The following is a 20673-nucleotide window of genomic DNA, read 5'->3' on the forward strand; positions in this document are numbered from 1 at the left end:
TGACTGTGGAGCAAAGCAAATGAAAGCTGTGAACAATCTCAATCTCTTCACCATCCGTCCTGATGCTGCCAATTGGCCCAGTGGTGAGAATCTTTGTCTTCTTGACATTGAGCCTCAATCCATGTTGGAGGTTGCAGTCCTTGACCCTCTGCAGCAAGCGCTTTATGTCCTCCTCCGTTTCAACAAGCAGGGTTGTGTCATTTGCACATCGCAGATCATTAATAGATCTTCCGCCAATCTTGACCCTACGTTTCTCCTCATAGAGCACAGCCTCCCAGATAATCTGTTCTGCACACAGGTTGAAAAGGTATGGAGACAGGTCACATCTCTGGCATACACCCTTCCCAATTTTGGGCCATGCAGTGTTTCCTTGCTCTGTTCTGAAGACTGCCTCTTGGTCCAAGTATAGGTTTCGCATTAGCACAATCAAGTGTTTGGGGATTCCCATTCTTCTCAGAGTCAGCCACAGTTTGTTTTGATCCACACAGTCAAACGATTTTGCTATAATTAAGAATGCTTTATGCAGAATATTAAATGATCCAGAAAGTACTAAAAGAAGATGGGAAAAATATACTGAGTCACTCTATCGAAAGGAATTGACAGACACAGAAGAATTTTATGAAACAACATATGAGCAAGAGGCTATGGTGATGAAAGAAGAAGTTCAAGTTGCTTTGAAGGAAATGGCAAAAAATAAGTCCCCAGGAATAGATGGTATGCCAATTGATATATTTCAGCTAACAGATGCTGCCCTGGATGTGCTCACTGAGTTGTGCCAAAAAATCTGGAGAACAACCCCTTGACCAACTGACTGGAAGAGATTTATATTTGTTCCCATCCCAAAGAAGAGTGACCCAACAGAGTGTGGAAACTATAGAACAATCACATTGATTTCACATGCAAGCAAGGTTCTACTGAAAAGTATCCAAAAATTGAAGAACACATCAGCAGAGAACTGCCAGAAGTCCAGGATGGGTTTAGAAGGAGTCGTGGAACTAGGGATATTGTAGCTAATGTTAGATGGATCTTAGCTGAAAGCAGGGAATACCAGAGGAATGTAAATCTGTGTTTTATTGACTATGCAAAGGACAACAAGATAGGAGGCATATTTTTGAACAAATTTGTTATTCAGAGGACACACCCTTGATTGCAAAAAAGGAGGAGACAGAAGCACATATTGCAGAAGATCAGAGATTACAGCTTTCACTATTATTTAAATTTCATCATCAAGAAAACAAAAATTCTCACAATTTGATCAGTAGGCAGCATCATGATTATGGAGAGAATGTCTAAATTTTCAGTAATTTCATTGTATTTGTTTCCACCATCCTCATCCATGGAAGCAACAGTCAAGAAATCAAATTTATCGATTTGGGGAAAAGTCTGCTGCTAAGAACCTCCTTACAGTGCTAAAACATGATTGCTGCTTTAAAGACTTAAATGTGCCTGGTCTGAAACTTAGCATTTTCAATTCACTTATTTTTGTGAGTGTTTGATGATGAGTAAAGAAGATTAAAGAAGAATCAATATCTTTGAATTGTGATGTTGGTGAAGAGTGTTGAATATGTCAAGTACTACCAACAGAACAAACCAATCAACAGAACAAACCAATCCAATCAATTCTGTCTGGGGTGCAGACAGAACACTTATTAGAAGCAAGAATTATAAGACGTTGTGTCACATACTCCGGTACATTCAGGAGGGGGCAGTCGTTGGAGATAGAAATCATGTTTTGAATAGTGGAGGATCAGTAAAAGAAAAGCTATCGGCAAGATGGATTGACAGCAGTTGCAACAATAGCTTTAAACACAGCTGAGATAGTGATGGTAGTACAGGACTGGACAAATTTCTTGATACTTAGTATTGCTCTGAGAAAAACTGATTTCAGAACTTAATTACAGAGGGAAATAACATTCTTAGCATTGATAATAAAAGTAACAACTATTATAATAACTCATATATCAACCAATAGTAGTGGTTGATTTTGGGGTTATTTAGATTCTAATCTATAAAAGAATAAGTTACAACTATAAATTGAATGAACTAGACCTTTCTGCAACCATATACCTGGTCCTCTTTATATAATGGTGAACCAATGAAGAAGACAAAAAAATAGTAACCATATGATTCCATTAAAATTAAGTTAAAAATAATCAAAGCTTTCTGTCCAGTATAGGAAGTCAAAGATTAGTTATCTTTTCCAGGGAACAAAGGAGTGGTAATTATAAGTAGCTTAACAAGGATTTGTGATTTGCTAAAAAGCTTCTACTTTGTGGCTTGGCAATGGTGTAATTCTCATAGATATCCATTTTGGAATAAATGATAGAACGTTTTATTACTTTAATATATTTATTTTAGTGTTATACAGCACTAAGAATAGTGGAAAAGATGTGTTTTAAGTATTTTCTTAAGTTTTAAAAATGAAAATTTTAATTTGTATCTATTAAAAGAAAACACATTAACAATATTTTCCAAATCCTAAGTTACCATTGCTATCATAACCTGATAACATTGTATTAGCTACTGGCTGAATAACAATTTTTTTTAAATCCCACAATTTTATTCTTCATAATTCTAATTTTTGCTCCACATTTTTCAACAGATTTTTCACTTTTACTATGAAATTTTAATTGAAATTTTAATGAACATTTACAGAGAAGTTAGACTTTTATTTCTTCATTGTTGCACATTTTACCTCTTCTCCCTCACTTTCCCTTCCCCCAGTTCATATTTTAAAAAAAATTCCTTCTTTTGGCACAATCACCCACCTCCCCTTTTCTCCAGTTCTCTTTGCAATGATGTACGTTTTATTCTAGACTGTTGGTCATATGTATAATACCTAAACATATATTCCTTTTAAACAGTTCTTAGCAGCAATGCCCCTTCTGGGTATATACCCTAAAGAAACCAGAACTGTCATCCAAATAGATATATGTACACCCATGTTTATTGCTGCATTATTTACAATAGCAAAGACATAGCAGCAACCCAAGTGTCTATCAACAAACAAATGGATAGAAAAACTAAAGATATAGTCATACAATGGAATACTATGCAACACTGAGAAACAATGAACTCATACAGCATTACACAGTATGGGAGACCCTGGAGGATATCATGCTGAGAGAAATATCTCAGTCATAAAAGGACAAACACTGCACAGAATCATTGTTATAAAGCAGGTCTGGCATGGGAGTGTGTGAGGAAAACAGGATAAGAGAGGGTACATAATAACCATTGCATTGGAACAATGGATTTTTCTTAATGTACTTCAATGCAGTGTTGTTGAATACACTGCAATTGTTCATGATTGTCACAATTTTGACATGGAATTACATATTTCATTCCTCTGATTAATAGTATTTTATTTAGTAGTGATTCCTCAGTGTTTTCTTCTTGTTTGATCTGCTTTTTGTTTGGTTCTTTTTTCATTTTTTTTAATTTTATACTTTGTATTTGCATGGTATAATCTCCTACTTACATTATTGTTGTTAGGTGGTATCTAGTTTAGTACTGCTCATATGAACCCTACGAATACGAACAGCCATCCTGAAATCTGCACTATCTTTTGCCTTTCTCATCATCTCTGAGACACTGTAGCCCATTGCTAAAATCCTCGCATCAGTCTATCTCGTCTGGAGTCTTCCTCTCCTTCACTGACCCTCTGTCATTCTAAGCATGATGTCCCTTTCCAAGTAATAGTCTTGTCTAGCTACATGTCTAAAGTTTGAAAGACATAGCTTAATCATCCTTGCCTTTAAGGATCTCTCTGGCTGCACCCTTTCCAGGACGTATCTGTTTGTTCTTTGGACAGTCACTGGGATATTCAATACTGTTCTCCAGCACCACAACTCAAAGAAATTAATTCTTCTTCTGTCATCCTTATGTATTGTCTAGCTCTCTGAAGTGTAGCAGGTAATTCAGAAGACCATGGCTTAATCTAGTGCACCTTAGTCTTCATACTTATATCCTTGTTCATCAGTATTTTGGAGAGATTTCTGACAGTAGACTTGCTCAATGCAGTACATCTCTGGATTTCCTAGTTTCTGATATGAAGGGTGTTTATTGTTGATCCAACCAAGATGAAATCATTAATAGCTTCAATCTTTTATCTGTTTATCATAATATTGACTGTAAGGCCTATGGTGAGGTTCTTTGACTTCTTAATATTGAGATATAATCCATACCAGAGTCTTTGATCTTTTGCAGCAATAATTCATATGCTTCTCACCTTCAGTAAGCAAAATTGTGTCATTGGCATAACGCAGGTTGTTGACACGACGCATCTTCCTCCAATCTTGATGCCATATTCCTCTTCATAGAGTTCCATTTTGCAAATTATTTACACAGCAAGAATTTTTCCTCTGCTCCTTTCAATAAAATGCTTATTTGACAAATATTGTTCTAAAACCAATCATCCAAATTAAAACTTCTGAAATATAACAGACCTTCAAAAACCATATGTACAATAGAGCACACTTAGACTAACAGATATGGCAACTGAGGCTGAGCCTCGGTTTGGAAATACCCAGAAGAAGGAATAGTTGTAAGCAGAGATGGATTGATACAGTAACTGGGGCAATAGAAGTAGCTGTGTCTGAGTCAATGCAACTGGCTCAGGGCAGAGCAGTATTCAAAACTGTAGCACATAGGGTTGCTCTGAGTGGCAGATAACTTGATGGCACATAACAACAACATAGAGATTGAATGTTGTTGTTATGTGCCATCGAGTCGCTTGCGACTCATAGCGACCCTATGTACAATAGCCCTAAACTTTGCTCTGCCCTGTGCCAATCGCACCATCTCCGATACACCCATCCCAATTACCCCAGTTACTGAATCAATCCACCTCATAGAAGGCCTTCCTCTCCTGCACTGTCGCTCCACCCTCCCAAGCATGATGTCCCTCTCCAAGGACCGGTCTCTCCTCACAACATGTCCAAAGTATGTTAGACGGAGCCTAAGAGAAAACGCAGAGATTGAATAGGTATGGAAAAAGGATACAGCCCTGACACTCTTCCTGCTCTTAAACCGTGTAATGTTCTCTTGCTCTATTTGCACAACTTTTTATTGGACTGGATATAGATGCTATATGATCACAATTAAATGTTCTGGGATTCCTATTCTTCTCTGTATGACCAATAATGTGTAATTATCCATGCAGTGAAATGCTTTTGCATGTTCTTTTTTTTCTATAATTATATTCTATTAATTTTCATAAGCATTTACAGAGATTTTGGGTTTCCATTCATTCATTGTTGCACTATTCTCTCTACCCTCCTCCCAGTTTGTTCTTGTCCAAATGCCACAGTGCTTGTCAAAGCCAGTTCTGATTAATCTTCTTTTTCAGTGTGTCCTTTGCCATTCCCTATCACTCCTCCCTGAGAGAGACTTCACCCTGAGTCATAAGGAAAAGGGGATGGCGTATTCTCTTAGCTACTTCCTGCTGAAAAGGGACGCTGTGGGTTTCAGGGTGAAGATCTTCTCTCACTACTCTAAAGGGCCCCTTTGGCAGTAGGAAACACATAGACTATTATGGAGATTGATTTTGGAATTTAGATGCACTCTTATTGATTGTGCTTGGCCGTACATGTTCATATCCTTGAAGATGTATCATGGGGGTGTTGCAACCTAGAAGACACAAATTTGACTAACAAGTTATAAGTACATGAGTCAAAAGTTATGGAAAAGTAAAAGAAAAGATTCTTTCATTGTTTTACAAACCCTCCTCCAGGTCCCCTCCACCATGTAGCCCTCGCTCTAGTCTCCTGTGATGACAGAAATACCTAGTTATATATCTCTTTTAAACAGTTTTCTCCCTCCTCTGTTTCAGTGCAGTATACATTATTGAACCCATCTTACTCAGTCTCTCCCCAACCCCAAGGACAGTCCCATTCTACAACAGTGGCATCATGTAATATTTGTCCTTTTGTGACTGGGATATTTCACTCAGCATAATGTTCTCCAGAGTCAACCATTTTGAATAATATTGCATGAGTTCCTTGTTTTCTAATGCAGCATAGTATTCCATTGTGCCACAGCTTCTCTAGCCATTCGTTTGTTGATGGGCACTTAGGTTGTTTCCACCTCCTTGCTATTGTGAACAAAGCTGCAATGAACATGGGTGTACATATATCTGCTTGGATGTCAGCTATGGTCTCTTCAGGGTATATTCCCAGTAGTGTTCTTATTGTACAAATAAACACTTTTCTGGTATTCTCACCTTTCAGTCAGGATCCATCTGACATAATCAATGATATCTTTAGTACCCTCGTCTCTTTCTTCTAAAGCCAGCTTGTACTTCTCATAGTTCTCTGTCAATGCACTGTCCTAGCTGTGTTCTGAGTGCTCTTTTCTAAGAAGAGTTTTCCCTTTTTAGTATGATAATTTCTAGAGTTTGTAAGATCCATAGTCTATTTTAAATTGTGTAACTGATTTCTTACTCTCAATTTTTTTCATGTATATCTTCTAATGTCCATATTCTTCTTTGTTGAGATTAATTTTGTGATGATATATATGCATTTTATTACTTTTTGTATTGATATTTGTATTGGTATTCTCCTAATCTATTTCCAATATTAAAATTTTGTTTCATTCTTCACCAGTCCTTTTTACCATAAATTCTACATTCCTGAACTATTAATTTTGTTTTAGGTCTTTTTAATTTAATTTATTATTTTCTTACTTATAATTAAGCAATGAAAAAGTGATACTTGGAAATGAAAGTAAAATAATTTATTTTCTGTAGTATTAAAATGACTTTCCTTTATAGTTTGCCAATATTTGTGTCACTTTATTTTTCTTTTTAGAGATTCTTGGATAAATAGTTTCTAAGCAAGCTTAGGGAGCTCTGGTGGTCAGCTGTGCTGCAATCCTGAAGACACATGGTTCAAATTTATCAGCTACTCTGTGGGAGAAGGATAGGCAATCTTCTCCTGTGTGACTAACTGCTTCTGAAAGCCCTCCAGAGGGTCAGCTATGGGTTAGGTCATTAGCATCAAGCCGGCATGGTAGTTAAAGCAGGCAAGGTGTGTGGATTGTTTTTTTTTGGTTTGTAGTCCTGGGATTCCATCAAATGTTTAGCAAAGACCTAAAAGAGCATGTAATAAACACAGTTCTTGAAGTAGAGCTAGAATACATGACACTTAGTAGATGGATAGCTCTGCTCCGCTATGAGCCCTTGTATCCTTCCTTCATTACTAGCCTCTGTGGAGAAATGGTTATAGGGTGTCCTCAAAGGGTGAGGAATTGAATTTCTATCTTTAGAAATGTGATAGAAGATGGCTATAAGGCAGAAATTACTCCATAGAGGTGGGTTTTTACCTTTAAATATAATCTTCAGTGCTTTATTCTACTGAACAAAATTAAAAACTTTGCCATAGAGTCAATCCAGCCTCAGAAACCATAGAGGACAAAATAGAACTTCCCTGAAAGTTATTCAGTAGTTATGGAAGCAAACTCCTACAGTTTTCTTCCAAGAATTTGAACCATTGACCTTGCCATTAACAGCCAAGGAGTAATCACTTTGCCACAAGGCTCCTTTTTGTATCTTTCTAGAAACTCTAAAACTATGACTAGCAGTGAATTTAGATGTTAATCTTTACTCTCCCAGGTTGAAACATTACATTTTCCTTTAATTTTATAAAATCATTGCATAAAAGAATTTTATGACAAAATCTTTATATAGTAAAATGAAAAATTAAATGAATGAGGTAAATTAAGGATCAAATAAGTATCCTTAGGTTATATACTTTTCAACCTAGTTTCACTTACCTAAGAGGTAAGTAAAAAGTCTATTTTAATTTCATTTCCACAGTTGTTGTTTCCTGCTATTAAATTGGCTCCTACTCATAGCCACACCACGTACGACAGTACAAAACTGTAGCCAGTACTAAAGTCCATTATTGAAGTCATTGTGACAATCCACCTCACTGAATGTCTTCGTCTTCCTCTCTTTTGCTGACGCTCTGCTTTTCCAAGCATGATGTCTTTCTGCAGGGAATGGCTCTTCTGATAACATTCCCAAAGTAAGTGAGATCTAAGGAACACATCATGATTACTTCTTTTGAAAGTTTATGGCATAGTCAATATTGTGTACCAAACACGATTCAAAGGCGTCATTTTTTTCTTGGTCTTCCTCATTCACGCATATAAAGTAACTTTCACATGGTTTGGATCAGGTGTAGCTTACTCTTTAAATTGACCTTCTTGCTCTTTGGCACCTCACAGCCTCCTTGACAGGAGATTTGTCCAAGGCAATACGCCATTTAATTCCTATCAAGCCTGGTTCAAATAGTCTTTTTCAAACATTCTTCTAGGTGATATAGCACTGGTCTGTGCATTGCTGTGCAGAGGTAATTCGTGGTCGCTGTGATGCTGAGCACTGTGACACTGATGTGCCAAATGTGATAATGGTAACACATGGTGGACAGTGTTTGGTGGAGCTTCCTGATTAAAACAAGCTTAGGAGCAGGAGTGACATCCACTTCAGTAATGGCTTGCCTTTGGAAACTCTATGAACAGTGCTCAGGTCTTTCGTTCATAGGGTCACTATGAGTGGTCTATGACTCGACGATACGTAACAACAACAACAATCTTGCTTCCAATGATCTGGATTGTGGATGCAAATTAAATGAAGTAGGAATTACTTTCTATAGTAATAGTCTATAGTAGGAGAATGTGAGTAATATGCAGTTAGAAATTTCCCCAAGGTCACAAACCTGCTTTCATATCCTTTCTGTGTGTTCTGGAGCAAGAGCCAGCCAACTCTTCCAGTCTGCCAGACTCTTTACACTTATTTGAATCTCTTTACTTTTGGAAATATTGGTTATTAAATATGAAATTAAATTAGAAACCATGTATTATTTAAATTAAAATGTACTTAATGTGTTGGAAAGGATCGTGGTGAATATACATGTACTTAAAGTAAATGTATTTGCCAACTCTCTCTTAATTATTCTGTAGTCACTCTTCACTTGTTGCCAGCCTTCCGACGCAACAGTATGTTTCTACTAAGAAACTAAACAATTTCTTTTAAACTTGTTCAAAAGCTTCATGCTTGTGAGACAGGAGATATCAAAGAAATAAAGAGAAATGGTAGAGGAAATTCCCAAGCTAAATATAGAACTATTCCAAAAAGGTAAGTGTACTATTATCAGATGCTTTTCCTTTCCTCCTCCTCTTTCTGTCTGCTTAAATCAAATTCCAGCTGTCCTAAACACGTCCATAGAATGATATCCAGGAGACCATAACATTAGCAATAGCATGGTTAAAAAAGATATAGAACAATTATTAATGTAGATATTATTTTTGTAAGGACACAGGCCTCAAGTTACGAATCATATACCATTGCTCTGAGTAATCATATTAAACATACTACCATGAGTTTGAAAGCCCTACTGAATTATTAACCTTAATGTGGAAGGAATTGATGATTTTACCTTAAGAGTTTTGGCTAGAAAATTACTATTGGCAGGCATCAAGAATGTCTTGGCTTGCCAAAAAAGTGAAATGTTAACACTCCTATGTTACATACACATTTTTTTTCCTTGAAACTCCCTAAATCTACCATATAATCAGGGTCTTTAGGAAGAAGTTGAACATCTTAGGGAGAGTGAAATCAAACTCTTTATGTACTACAACTGTTCATTTCCATACATACAGGGTATAATGTGGGACTTCTGGCTGAGGTAAGTTGTCCACAATTGGCTGTATAATTTTCAGCACTCAACACCTCTAAATCTCATATGACCTAAAAGACATAGTCATACTATACTATTAGGCTAAAATCCCTATACTTCATGGCAGTGAACACCGGGGAAGAATGGATACAGATTTTTTAACTATCTTTATGCTTAAATGACTTCACCTGGTGGCTTTAGTTTCTAGGGAATTGCACTGCTGACTCAAGAGTCACCCCTCTCTACTAGTTTGAATTCACCAGCCACTCCTCAGGAGAAAAATGAAAATCCCTTTTCATGTCATTTATAGCCTTAGAAAACCTGTTATGAATAGCATTAGCTATGAATTGGTTCTGACTCAATGACAATGAGTTCGAATGCATTTGCTCTAGAAAAGCCTCTAGTTCTGTCCAACAAAGAGGGATATAATTAGACAAACAACTAATGCACAGTTTTCCCTTTGTTTTATAAAGACATCCCTCTACACATCCCCCCTACCAGTACTCTTTTTTTCTACCTGTCCACAATGTATAAATAATACTACAATGATACTCAAAATGATCTTGGAGACATCTTGCTTTATTTTTTTTTTTAAGCAGCAGTTAGGAAATATTTTCTAAAGTCTAGTGTTCAAGATGAGAAGTTAAATGTTAAGTAGAAATGAATTCTCTTGTACAGATGGCTGCACTATTCTTCCTGTCTCATAACTCTGACCATTTTTGTGGTGGTTGAAGAGTGGACATGGAAAAAAAAATCAATGTGTTTTTCTCGCTTGCAGCTGATACACATATCATCCTTCCTGGACTTACATCCAAGGGTGGGTAACTTTTTACTTTCTCAAAATCAGCTTCTAAAGGAAAGACGCAGTAGGAGTTTAAGACAGGGATCTGTAGGGAAACTTGGGCACAGGTGAGGTTCATTGTCCTTCTCTTGCTATTGTTGTTTGGTTAGCAGAGAATAGGTAGCTGTAAACAGCAGTAATTTATGCTCAGTTCACCCAGCAGGCTGCCTGGTCAACACTCTGTTCCAATAAAAGAAAAGAATGATTACCAAATGGAAGAGATAAGTCTCCATTTGGCTTCCTGATGTGTTGGGTTTTGGTGTTGTGGGTTGTGGGTTTGTTTTTTTTTGTTTTGTTTTGTTTTCCTTCTCTCTCTCTCTCTCTCTCTCTGAGTAAACCTTTAAAATAAAACTCAGTGGAGAAACTAACTTCACCTCATGATGTGGCTAATTTAAGAGCAACTCTAAGAGTTGATCACTGTCATCTATTTTTGGTTCTCTGATTTAGCAGACCGATGAAGTGCACTTATAGCTGACAGATGTGGAAATCCATATATAGCCAGACAAATCTCTAGTGGCTACTGATGCAAAATAACATGAGTTGTTTGTGCAAAGGTCAGTGGAAACCTGCATTTGAATTTTTCGTTCTGAAGTGCTTTTTAATGGTAGAATCAAGTCCTCAAGCTCATGTAAATTGAGCCCTCCAAATTTGTCAATTAATGTTAAGGTAAAATTTGGGTTGCAGAAATAACGAAGAAAAAAATCATACTCTGGTATTTACCAAGTACACAGAAAGTAGCTACAAGCTAACTGAATGAGAATTGTGATATTAATCTACCCTTGCAATTACTCTGTTAATTGGCAACTCGATTATCAAAATTAGAGTTCATTAAAGGTAAAATGTTTCTTCTGTAAATTTCATCTCCTATACAAGATAACAAAAAGTATAATACTCAGTGGGGAAACTGTTTTATCCACTTGATTCTTTTGATGACTTATTTTTCTGCATACAAAATTGTGATTATCTGTCTTATTTATTTTTTTAAAGAACTCATAATAGCCAGTGTTTATATTTATATATTGTTAGATTGCTTTCATAAACTAATCAATTCTCTGCAGTGTTTGAGTACGTGTAATTTAATTGACATTTTTCATTTTCCATTGCTCAAGTAAAACAAAATTTCAAGATTATTAAAAGCCAGTTGAAATCTATATAGTATTCTATTATTGACCCAATTTAATAACATTTAATTAGTCATCCTGGTAAGTTAGCACTACAGTTAAAGAAGTGCTAATTGGATATAAATAAAGGAATATAATCAATATTGTAACTTAGTTTGAAGCAATTTGTTTTGCTTGTGAGAGGTCCTCACTGTGAAATACCCTGAGATTTTTTGCAATAAAGAGTGCACCGTTTCCCTTATTTCTATATATAGAAATTTTATTTGAATGCTATAATTTTCTTAAAAAGGCAAACTAATTGAATAAAGTTTTCTGACTGTGTCTTTTTGTCACCACCTGATGTGATACATAAAAGCTTAATAATGCAAGACATTAAATTTATCTAATAATCCTTTCCTCTGAATATCAAGATCCATCTTGTTGCCTAGTGTATACCAGATTATAATGTGTATTTTATAAGTGAATTGTGAAATAACTAAGTAAAATGTGTACTGTTAGAAAATAATTGTAAAGTTATTTGGGAAAACTGAATATTTGTGAGAATATATGTGTGTATGTGTATCTGTGCACATATATTTAATTCATTGCTTTAAAGTATGTTATTTGTAAAAGTGTATGATTAACTTTTAAAAAATAGGATTGGAATTAGAAGTTAATTGAAGTGGAAAATTTAATCTAACATTTTACTTTGTGCATAATCTTATTTTCTTTTTACTAAAAAATCAAACAAAAAAACCCCCAAACAATATTTCAGTTAGAGTTGAGACGTCATTCTAAGTTTTTAATCTGAATTCCATCTGCTGCTCTCTTAACCTACTTCTCCTTGTCTTGTCAGCACCATCAGAAGAGTGCTCATTCATAATTATTCATGATCAGGATGACTTCAGATAATCCCTGCAGTGTTCTCAGACAATAGCAAAGTGAACAGCTATCTTTTTTGAAAAGGTTCTTCTCTGATTTTTTTAAATATGTTTTTCATGACAGCTGATTTTTCAAGTGATATGATTTGCAAAATATGATAAAACTCAATAAAATGTAAGCATTTTTATGCATAACACTTAGATACACTGGTGATTAAACAAATTGAAATAGTGAACATTTATTTTTTGAAAAATGAAATGATGCTATAAGGCTATATATTACCAGTTTCCCGACATTCTCAATTATTTGATGCAATAATAAATTTAAATTTTATTACTTTTGCTATGTTTTTTAAGCTTAATGTTTGAGATTAAATATTACTTCTTTCTATCATAAGTTCACCATAGAATACTTGTAAGAAAATGGTATAGGGCATAAAAGAAAAAAAGGAAGAAACTTTTCCCCTGTAGGCAATAATTTCTTTGCTTCTTAGAGGTATCTCATGAACTATTTGGGGGGTTTTTAAGTTCAGGATTTCATTTTCTTTATAACTCTTATATCAACTACTACAGACTTTTGAATATTTCAGGTGATCAAAATATTTTATTAATGAACAGACCAGAAAAAGTATTTTTATGAATATATATTTATTGTAGGGAAAAGAAAATCAGCATAGCTCAAATTGACAGTAATTTGATATAAAGATTAAATTCACAGTAAGAAGGTAGCTATATCAAATGGTAGGTTTGGAAGTTAGCATGTGTTTGTAGAAATACTGGAAATATATAAAAGATGTAGAATAGAAATACTGGAAATATATGACACGTGTGGATCTAATACTTTTTATCAATATTGAGAACAGAAATTCATGAACCTTCACTCTAGTCCCCAGTATTAAACCCAAAATACCAAACACATTGTTATCATGTTGAATATGCGTTATAGCTACTATTTACATATTGTTGTTGTTTTTATAAATGAAATACCTGAACACCAGTATAACTTTCATCATTTCTCCACGTTCATAGAGTTTCCTGAGGCAAGCTGTTTCGGAAGTGGACGCCCCTCCTGCTTCCAGGCTCCTTTTAATCGGGAAGCTTCATCAAACACTGTCCACCATAGGTAACCATTATTGCATTTGACACATCAGTGACACAGTGTTTAGCACCACAGCAACCACGAGTTACCTCTATACAGCAAATGGACAGACCATTGCTTATACAATTTTGAAGAATATTTGAGCAAAAACAATTAAAACCAGGCCTGAGGGCCACAGATTAAAATCACCCACCTTTGGATTAGTAGCATAACATTCTATTGTCTAGGCCAGCAGAGCTCTTTTTATGTAGTTATTAAGTATTGTTGAGTTATAGACGACTCATAGTGACCTTGTGAATGAAAGACCTGAACACTTGTATAACTTTCATCATTTCTCCATGTTTAGATGACTTTCAACCTGGATCCCAGCCCCATAATATTAACCAAATGCATTTTTAAGTAGGCTGAATCAAATAAACTCACACCCATTGACGAGTAAACATTTTACCCTAATTCTAACCAGAACCAGCAAACAAACCTCTGTAGAATCTGGCTGCTGCAGATGACTTCCCACCTGGACTCTAGCCCCATACAGGTATACATATTTCCTTGGAAGCAGGAGTATCATCCACTTCCTAAGTAATATGCCTCAGGAAACTCTATGAACTTTGATAAATGTTGATAGTTTTAGAGGGGTTTCAGGTCTTTTGTTCATAGGGTTGTTATGAGTCATGCTCAACTAGAAGGCAATCAACAACAACACAACAATATAAATATTTCCAGGAGGAGACTGCTTCTCTTTCTCTCATGGAATGCCTGGTGTATTCAGACTGCCAATTTTTAGTTAGCAGCTTGATACAGTTATACATTATGCTATGAGGAGAAGAGTACTGAATATCCAATAGACTGCTAAAAGAAGAAGCAGATTTGTCTTGAAAAAAATACAGCCAGAGCACTCCTTGGAGGTAAAGATGGTAAAGCTTCACTTTCATATTTTGGACGTGTAGCTGGGCTAGGCTTTTACTGGGTAAAGGACATTATTAGGCTTGGAAAGATGGAGAGTCAGTGATAGAGAAGTTCACCAGTGAGATGTATTGACATTTGACTTCAGCATGGGCTTTAGTGTGACATAGATGATGAAGATGGCACAGGATACAGCAGGTTTCAGGTTGGCTGTTCATAGAGTCACTGAGTTGCACTAAACTCAATGGCACCTAACACCACCATCACCACCAACACCAGGTCTATTTCTCAGTATAGTACTCTTTAATGAATTTTCAAAGTGTCTGCATCTCTCACCTGTTTGTTTTCCTCTACTCTGAATTTCTTTCTGGTATTTTTAAGCTTATTCCACTCATGAACTAAGAGTTTTCTTTCTTGGACGTATACCCTAACCTTGTACATTGATAAATACTGTAATCATACTTTTCAATATTTCACTATTTCAGTTTCTACATAACTTTTATTTCTGCTTATCTTTTGTCTCTGTGCACATTATTTACATTTTAGGTTTCACAGTTAACAAATCATTCTCTTTATGTGTCTACTTTTAAAATAAATTCTTTAAGATTGGCTCTTCTCTAGTAGGACAGAACTCTCCCTAAAGTTTTAGTCCACTTATGATTTGTCTGCTCTTCGACCATATAAAATGGCTTTCATAAAATTATTCCCTCTGGCAAACATTGTGGATGAAGGCTCCTCCCACGGATTTGACTTTAAATATGGCTCAAGATTTTAATTGTATGTCAAATGCAATACTTTCTGTAAAATAGTAATCAAGGATAAAAAAAATTTTGGCTAACTTATTTTTTCAGTCTTACATCTAAGTTTCAAATTATAGCATTTTAACATTTTCAGAATTATAAACTAAGGTTTAAGTTTATTTCCTGGGAATAACTTTTATGTCTTATAGGTTGCTCGAATTCTTACCCCCAGGTATTAGTTTTCAAGGATGGTTTTTAAAAATGAAGTGTTTGCTCTTATTTTCCCAATGTTAACAAACAGAGTCTAATTCATTATTTAACCATTCGTAAATGTAAGGATAAATAAATACAATGGAAAAATGTATATAGAAAAAGCATTGATTAATATTTATCTGTATAGGTAAATAAGGAACTAACCAGAAAATAATAAATTAGCCAAGAGAGAAAACTAAGCTACTTAAGAGGGTCTATGAATTAGTATTTCTATGAAATTAATCTCTTCCTAATAATTCCTAACAATGCCAAAAAAAGCACAAAATATGCCTCTGAAGTGGAAGGGGCCTACGTATTCATAAAGATAAATATTAATTTATAGTCTAATAGAATTTAATGGCCTATCAGCACAAAAGTAGAATGTTTTTGTTGTTATGTGCTCTCGAGGTGAGTACAACTCATCGCAACCCTGTACACAATAACTCTGAACTCTGCTGTATCCTGCTGCCAATCTCACCATCTCTGACACACCTACCCTCCATGTCAACCAGGGTCTTTTTCTCCTCTGCTTTCCCTCAACAGTTCTAAGCATCATATCTTTCTCCAAAGATTGATTCTTCCTGGCTCACATACCCAAAGTAGGTGAGATGGAGTCTCAAAATCCTTGCCTCCAAAGAGCAGCTTGGTTTCACTCTCTTCAGGACAGACTTGCTAGTTTTCTTGGCAGTCCATGGTATGTCAATATTCCAACAGCACATCAGTTCTTCTTCTGTCATTGTCCAGCTCTCTGATGCATATGAAGTAATTGCAAAGACCATGGCCTGCATCAGGCACACCATAGTCTCTATATTAATATCTTTGCTCTCTATCAGTCTGGAAAGGTCCCTGACAGTAGATTTTCCTATTGAATTCCTCTTCTGATTTCTTGACTGCTGGTGTCAAGAGTGTTGATTGTGGAAATAAGCAAGTTGAAATTGTTAACAACCTCAATCTCTTCCCCATCTATCATGATGCTGCCAATTGGTTGGCCCAGTGGTGGGGATTTTTGTTTTCTTGAGGCTGAGCTCTAAGCCATTTTGAAAACTATGCAATAACTTCACTCTCTCTATCAAATGCTTCAGACCCTCCTCAGTTTCAGTAAGTAAGGTTGTGTCACCTACACATAATGCAGATTTTTGATAGGTCTTATTCCAATCTTGATGCCACATTCCTCCTCATAAAATACAGCTTCTCAGATGATCTGTCTGCATACAAACTAAAAAAATATGAAGACAAGACACATCCCTGATGAACTCCTTTTCTGGTTTTGAATCATGCAGTGCTTTCTTGCTCTATTCTGATTATTGCCTCCTGATCCAAATATAGGCTTCACACGAGCAAAATCAGATGTTGTGGGATGCCCATTATTCTCAGGACTGTGATCGAAGCAGTCAAATATCTTTGCATAGTAAATGAAACATAGACATTCTTCTGGTACTCTCTGTTTTGGGCCAAGATCCATCTGATATGGTCAATGCTATTCTTAGTTCCATAGCTTCTTCTAAACCCAGTTTATATTTCCTCTGGTTCTCTGCCAATGTACTGTTCTAATCACTTTTACATAATCCTCAACAGAATGATAGAAACCAGGAAAGAGCATATTTAATTAAATTACACTTTCAGAAAAATTTGGAAGATGTAGAAAACAGCCTGAAATAAAAAGCAAAAGACATTAAGAAAAAAAGACAATATTAAAATAATATTAATAGAAAAAGAATTAAAAAATATAAAATTAGGAGATATAAGAAAATAATTAAAAATTTTATAACCTCCATCGACTGAGATACTAACTACTTTATCATCCAAAATGAAGAAAAGTAATGTAAATAATGAGAATGTAATAGAAATATATAAAATAAAAAATTCCTTTAGATAAAAAGCAGGAGATAAATCATTACGCTAATTACAGCACACTGAAATGTTTTATATTTCAAAAAAGAAACAGTTTTTATGTGTGTTAACATTTTATTGATAAATATATACCTTCGAATAATCCTTACTCGATAACATACAATTGTTGTTGTGTACTGTCGAGTTGAAATTAACCCAGAACTGACCCCCTGGCGAGTTTTCTGGGGTGGTTAATCACACAAGAGGAGATTTCTCATCTTTTTCCTGTGAAGGAAGCAGCTGGCAGATTCGAACTTTGTGCCTTGGGGATTGTAGTACAGCGTACCACTAGGAAATATTAGAAATTTCCACAAAGGCAAAGATGCTGTTGTTATTCGCTGAACAAATAGATATATTACAATTTTATAATCTTCTCTGTTTCTATTTTAATCAATAAAAGTATCTATACAGTTATGTACATCAGTTCAACTACAACTCATTGCCATAAAATCAGAACTGACTTATAACTCACTCTCAAGCAGATTTGCTAATTGTGTCCATCTTCATGACTGTTTATATATTTGGGTCCATGGTGGCAGTTAGTTTGTCCATTCATTTTATTGAGGGTTTCCTTTATTCTCGTTGGCTCTCTACAAAGCTCAGACCTCTTCTTTTACTCTATAAAAGTAAAATGAAAAGATTATTTTAAATATTTTAAAAGTAACATTTTGCTATAATGCATTAATAAACAGAATAATGTATTGACACAGAACTGCCAGAAATTCAAATTTAATTTGAAGAGACCATGGCACCAGGGTCATTACTGATGTCAGATGCATCTTGGCTAAAAGTAGAAAATACCAGATGGACACATACTTGTGTCTTATTGACTAAGCAAAAGTGTTTGACTATGTGGACCATAACAAATTATGATTAACATTCGGAAGAATGGGAATCTCAGAACACTTGAGTTTTCTCATGTTAACCCTATACTTAGACTAAAAGCTGTGTCTGAACTGAGCAAGGGAAAACTGCATATTTTAAAATAATCCCCCCCAAAAAAACAAAGGGAAAACTGCATATTTTAAAATAATCCCCCCCAAAAAAACAGAAAAAACAAACAAAAACCACAAAAAAACCCTTTTTGTGCAAGGGTGGTATCCTTTATCCATATCTGTTTAGCCTCTATGTAAGCAAATCATTTGAGAAGTTAGACTTTATGAACAAGAATGTGACATCAGGATTGATGAAAGACTCCTCAACAGCCTACACTGAAAGAACTGAAAAAAATTTTCAAGCTTTAAGTTAACATACTAAAGGATTTAATGTGCAAAATTTTGAATGATGCGGAAAGCATCAAAGGAAGATGGTACAACTACACATAGTCATTGAACAAACAAACAAACAAAATCATTTGACATTGAATACTTTTAGGAGTGAGCATATGATCATTAGTGCTATCCACCGTAGCATCAGCCACATGGTGCAAAATAGTCTTATATTTTTTTATGGTTTTTTTTGCTACTGTAAATGTGAAATGTCAGATAACAAGAAAGTTGATGGGGATAAAATAGGTGTGCATAGAAAGTCTCAGAGAGTTCAGAAGAAAAGTACAGGAACTAATACATCTGTAAAGCAGCCAAATAGAAGATCGATACACAAAAATCAGCTCGATGTCTTCAAAACTAACAAGAAGAACTCAGGAAAGGAAGTTTTTTAAAATATCGTTTAAAGTCATTCCAAATAGAATAAAATAGAAATAATTCTAACTAGGGACACAAATGTTATATAAAAAGAAAACTACAAACACCTCTGCAAATCACTGAAGATATTTATATAGATGCAAATAGAAAAATATCCTTAATCCTAAACTTGTTCCAGAAAGAAAAGAAGCTCAAGTAGCTAAAGCTTATTGAAGAACAAAGCAATAGTACACATGTCTCCCAATATGAGGTATTTCTGTACAGCCATTTATTTAATGTCCAGTGATTTAAAAAAAAATCATGCTACTGGTGTGTCAGATATACGAACTAGTGGAATAGAATTGAATAGTTAGGAGTAAGTCCATTCATTTGTGGATGACTGGTCATAGACAGAGAGTCAAAATCAATTGGGGATAGACAGCCTTTTAAACAGATTAAGCCTTGTGATGTTAAGTTGGATCTGATACATAGGGACTCTCTATCAAGTTTGGGGGGCTTTAAATCCCTATGGTAGGAGACTGTCTAATCTGTCAGATATAACAGCCCAATATGTTAAGCATGATGACACCAGAGTTTCTGTTTTTAACAAATTGTGCTGATAAATCTAGATATCCATTTGCAGAAAGAGGAAACAGAAACCAAACAGATTCCATTCTTCACACCAAACATGAAAATAACTCAAAGTAGATGAAAAGTTTAAATATTAAAAAATAGTAATTTTTTGAACAGATACAAAGGCAAGAGTTCTAGTTTAAGGCTTTATAAATGATAAGTAATTAATAGCAAATGATAGTACTGAACATAACCAAAATTCATGAGCAACAGAAGATAAAATAAATATATGGGACTTCCTAAACATTAAGTGCTTATGCTTATCCAAAAGACATTAGTGAAAGACTGAAAAGAGGACTTAAAGAACTGGGCAAGAGATTAGCAATGCCATATCTAGTGAAGGTGTATCTCTGAAATATGAAGAAAAACATCAATAGTTCAAAACAAAATGACAAGGAGAGGCCTTGAAAAGACACTTCACCCAAGCAGACATTCAGACAGCTAATACACATATGAAAAAACACTTGTGAATGTTATCTATCTATTCAAAGCTCAAACTCATTGTGGTCCCCTCAGAATCAGTTCATAGCTGACCCTTCAGAAGATTTTTGAAGGCTATAAATCATATGAAAGGAGATTGCCCATCTTTCTTCCACACGACCAATAGAAACTAGGAATCACCTGATGCCACCTTTGAGTTATCAAGCCATCTCCCTACAGATTACATGACCATAGCCCCTCATTACCCATTTTTGTTGGTAGGTGTCATTGAGTAGAGTATGACTTATAAGGACCCATGAACAACAGTTCTGAACTCTGCCCTATCCTGTACCATCCTTACAATCTCTGATATTTTCAAATCCATTGTTACAATCACTGTGCCAATCCATCTTGCTCAGGATCTGCTTTGCTACTGGAAGACTTTGATTTAAGATGGCAGATTTGGCTAATGGGAGCTCAACCTACTTCAGCCAAGTTACCTAAAATACAAAGATAGCAGATATGGAGCCTAACTCTGGAACTATAAGTCTAACAGAGGAAGAGAAGTACTTCAGACACCAATTGAAGGGAAGAATTGAATGAAACAGAATA

The sequence above is a fragment of the Elephantulus edwardii genome, unplaced genomic scaffold (genome assembly GCF_000299155.1).
Source record: "Elephantulus edwardii isolate Elephantulus edwardi_28Jun2011 unplaced genomic scaffold, EleEdw1.0 scaffold00013, whole genome shotgun sequence".
NCBI lineage: Eukaryota > Metazoa > Chordata > Mammalia > Macroscelidea > Macroscelididae > Elephantulus > Elephantulus edwardii.